This window comes from Myotis yumanensis, unplaced genomic scaffold (assembly GCF_028538775.1).
Source record: "Myotis yumanensis isolate MYYU_CA2020_CCGP unplaced genomic scaffold, mMyoYum1.0.hap1 SCAF_12, whole genome shotgun sequence".
In the NCBI taxonomy this organism is placed as follows: Eukaryota; Metazoa; Chordata; class Mammalia; order Chiroptera; family Vespertilionidae; genus Myotis; species Myotis yumanensis.
The window spans coordinates 55,540,259-55,544,906 of record NW_027223763.1 but is presented as its reverse complement, the minus strand read 5'-3'; the positions used below and the strand labels follow the sequence as shown (position 1 = coordinate 55,544,906).

The window sequence follows — 4,648 nt, the reverse complement described above, 5'->3', positions numbered from 1 at the left end:
TATGCAATGCTCTGATTGTGTATGGTAATTGGAAAAGTCATAAAGGATGGTACATAAATGGTCAAATTTTGGGAAATAGTGGAATAGATCAGGAGCTGTGAATAAGAAGGGAGCTGTAGGTGGTAGGATACCCAGTGGAGAGTGGGGTGGGAATGAAAAACATCAGAAAGGTATCTACTCCTGTCAGCAAAAAGGTCTCCAGGGAGACTGATGTCTGCAAGCATGTTCCCTCTTGTGGAGAGATGGCTGGAGAGATATATGGGCTTATGCTGATAGGAAACATACAAGAATTTTGACAATGACATTATATTTGGAGACTGAGATTATGGGTGATTTTTATTTTATTTTTGAGATTTGTAGAAAAAGAATGTATTGCTGTTGTGCCTAGATTAAAATCCCACTTTTTTATGCATATGTATAGCATTAAATTCATCTTGCTATACAAGATGAATTATTATTCCAGAAATTATTTTATAATGATGCTGTGGCCCATCAGCGCCATGTAGTACAGTGGGTGGGATCCTGTTAATCAGGAAGACCAATAGGTACAATGCTGATTGAGTCTTCTGACTTGTGTAGGAATGTGCCTCAAATTGGTTTTTGGGGGAGGGGACATTATTCAACTTTTAGTTTTATAAAAATAATTCACAGGGTACTCTTGGACAGTGGGATTTCAAGTTGTAAAAAGCGCCTTTCAAATTTTGGATACAGAACTTACTGTTGCTCCAGGAGTACTTGGAAAAGAATTTCAGGAGTTCTGTTTTTCTTATGAAACATATTCAGGGAGATGAATTACTTTTCCATGCCGTGAACTCAAGTAAAAAGTGAGATGCAATATCAGCCATGACGGGACTGCTCATTTGGGGATGTCCCACTCCACAAACTCGGATAATTTCCTGTGTTGTGTCTTGGGCCAAAATCTATTGAAAGGATATGATTTCAAGAATGCAATATCTTCTGTGTGAATGACAGCTATTGACAATATATTCAACACGCTCATATATTGATTTGAATTTCATCCAGGATCACATGCTAAGATCTTGATACTTTTAATTATATTACTTTAATACTTTCATTATGTTACTTTAATACAGTGGGGCCTTGACTTATGAGTGTCCCGACTAACGAATTTTTTGAGATACCAGCTGTCTTGTCTCTGGGCTGATTTTTTGCATTGAGTTGACAGAGTAATTTGAGTTAACGAGCTCCTTAATGAGCTTCTTAACGAGCTCGGTCTTGGAACGAATTAAACTCGTAAGTCAAGGCCCCACTGTACATAGTTTGTAGTTCCTAACTTGTGCTTTCTAATTATGTTGATAAACATGTATACATAGGACTGAATCATGTGGTATTGTGGATAGTTAAACTTTAAAAAACTTCTTTGTAACTTATTTTGAGATATAATCATGTATTATTTATATTCTGCCCCATTTGCTTTATCATTTTCTCTATACATTTTTATATATTTGTGTATTTTCTGAATTATTTAAGAGTAAGTTGGGGACATTGTGTTTTCTTACCTCTAAATAATATAGTTTGTATCTTAGAAGCAAGGACAGTCTCTTATATAACCACAGTATCATGATAAAAATCAGAACATTTAATATTGATACAATGCTATTTTTAACTCATAGTCTAAATTCATGTGTTGTCAATTGTCACAATAATATCCTTTATGACAGTTTTGTTTTCCTGGTCTAGGATCCAACCCAGAGTCATACTCTATATATCACTGTTGTCTACAACTTGGAATGATTATTAAGCCTTTTCTGGGTCTCTCTTGACCTTGTCACTTTTTCATTTCATTTATTTATTTATTTTTGCCTCTCCCTCCCCAACCCTGAGGGTACTCAGATAGATGACTAATAAGATATTAACCTGATAAGAACAGATACTTCACCTGATCTCAGCCAAAAGGCTGAGAAGGAATGGACATTGTCACTTTGTAAGAGTTCAGACCAGTTGTTTTATAGAATGATTTTCAATTTGAGTGTGTCTGATCTTTCCTTATGATTAGATTCAGGTTATGCTTTTTATAAGAAACTAGAGGCCTGGTGCAGGAATTCATGCATGGAGTGGGAGTGGGGGAGCGAGATTGGGGGCGGGGAAGGTGGAGGGAGGGGCTGAGGGTGGTTGTCTGGCCAGCCCCGCCCCCTGGTGGAACTCCTGGTAGAACTCCCAGTAGAGGGGACAATTTGCATATTAGCCTTTTATTATATAGGACTAGAGGCCCGGTGCACAAAAATTTGTGCACTCGGGGGGCAGAGGGGGTCCCTCAGCCCATCCTGTGCCCTCTCGCAGTGTGGGACCCCTCGGGAGATAACGACATGCTGGCTTAGGCCTGCTCCTGGGTGGCAGAGGGCAGGCCCAATCCCTAGGTGCAGCCCCTGGTCGGGCTCAGAGCAGGGCCGATTGGGGAGTTGGGGCGCCGCCCCCTGTCATGCACAGAGCAGGGCAGATGGGGAGGTTGTGATGCCACCCCTAGTCACGCTCAGGGTAGGGCCGATTGGGGGGTTGGGGCACCCCCCCCCTGCCATGCACAGAGCAGGGCCGATCAGGGGGTTGGGGAGCTCCCCCTTGTCATGCACAGAGCAGGGCTGATCAGGGGGTTGGGGAGCTGCCCCCTGTCACACACAGAGCAGGGCCAATCAGTGGGTTGAGGAGCTCCCCCCTGTCACGCACAGAGTAGGGCCAATAGGGGAGCTGGGGCACTGCCCCCTGTCACATACAGAGCAGGGTCCATTGGGGGGGGGGGGTAGTTGAGGCGCCACACCCTGTCACACTCAGGGCAGGGCCGATGGGGAGGTATGGCTCTACCCCGTCTCACATAGAGCAGGGCCCGTGGGGGGGTTGGGGCGCTGCCACTGTCACACACAGAGCCGCAGGGCAATCAGGGGGTTTGGGTGCTGCCCCCTGTCACGCTGATCCCGGTGCCGGGAGGCCTCGAGGCTCCGCTGATCCCGCCTGGCAGGGTCACAGATCCGGGTCCCAGACCGCAGACAGCCTTGCCTGCTGCCGCCTGCCTTCAGTATGCAAATTAGCCGCCATCTTGTTGCTTCAGGGTGGGGTCCCCACTGGGGTGCCTGGCCAGTCTGGGTGAGGGGTTGAGGGCTGTTTTCAGGCTGGCGGGCGACTGGAGCTCCAAACCTCTCCTTTTTTTCTTTTCTTTTTTTTATTCTGGCATTTATTTACCTTCTATGGCTGTCACAGGAACTGAGAGCCGGCTTTCTCTCTGAGGCCCGGCTGAAAGCAGCTTTCTGGCCTTTGTTTTCTGTATTCGAAACAATGTTGCGACTCCAGCTCTGAGATCCCGGCTGACTGACAGGAGCTTTCTGGAGTTTTGTTTATCTTCTATAAATGTTACTATGTTTCCAACTGAAGCTCAGAGGCCGGCAGGGAAGTTGGAGTCCACAGCAAGCAAGCCTCCTGTTAGCTTCCAGCTGCCTGGCTGCCGGCCGCCATCTTGGCTGACAGTTAATTTGCATAAGGATACGCTGATTAGCCAATGGGAAGGGTAGCGGTCGTACGCCAATTACCATGTTTCTCTTTTATTAGTGTAGATACCACAAGTGATGTTTTTTTCCTCATTGTATTCTATCAGTAGGCAGGTCATCTCGGTTTGTCCTAGTAGTGATGGTAGCTTGCATCATTGGTGAAGGTGGTGTTTCTCCACATTAGAGTTTTTCACTCTATTTTACTCTTTTTATTTAGTATGAATTTGCAGAGAGATGCTTTGAGATCATGTAAATATCTTGGTCCTCATGAAACTTCACCCATCCATTGATTTTCTAACCCTATCATTCTGCAATACTTTATTGAATGGCATTGTACTATAAGGAAGAGGGTTTTCCTTCTCCTTCATGCATTTATTTACTCATTCATTTATTTCTATAAGTATGGTTTTTGATATTAAAGTGACAATGTCATGTGGTTCAACCTGATACTTCTGTGCGATGCTTTTAGGTTTGCAGGCAATACCATGCCTGTATCTTCTCATCCAATTATATTTGCAGTAATATATATATATTCCTCATTGATAAGTTTAAATTTATTGTAATTTTACCTTTTCTCTTACCTGGTGACTGTATCTATTCTCAGTCAGGAATTTTGCTTGTCAATATTGAATTCTCTATCACTTTGCTTACCCACAATAATTTATTTTATTAAGCCTCTGATGAAACAGCTGCAAGACAGACCCTCAGTTTAATCCATTCTGTGTTGAAGGCAGTGTGAGTTGTGTATGTATAAATATGAATGTCTTTACTGGGGTCATTCAAATATTTTGTTTTCATGAAGCCTCTATTTTTAAAACTTTAAGTCAATAACCAAGATTTGAGGTTGGTTACAAATAATTTGAACTCATCTGGCAGAAATATAGGGTTTCCCTCCAAAATGTACACACACTTTGAATAATTATAAAGGCAGTGTTAATTAAAATACACTTCATTTTCAAAATTGAGCTATCAGCTGTTAAAGTGTGTATATATTTTGGGGGGGGACACCCCTTACAAACTCCTTCAGTCAATTTACCTACACACTTACTTTAGTTTTCTTTTTAAATGTAGCATTAGGAAAAAAGTAAACTATTATACAGAAATTTTCAGAAGAATTGTCACCAACTTGAATGAATTTGCTTTAAATTTCATTT

General features: G+C 42.6%; 1 pseudogene; it reads right to left on the bottom strand.

The window, feature by feature from the left end:
- Positions 1 to 1,812: 1,812 nt before the first annotated feature.
- On the bottom strand, positions 1,813 to 1,930 carry LOC139021361 (U2 spliceosomal RNA; annotated as a pseudogene).
- Positions 1,931 to 4,648: the final 2,718 nt, after the last annotated feature.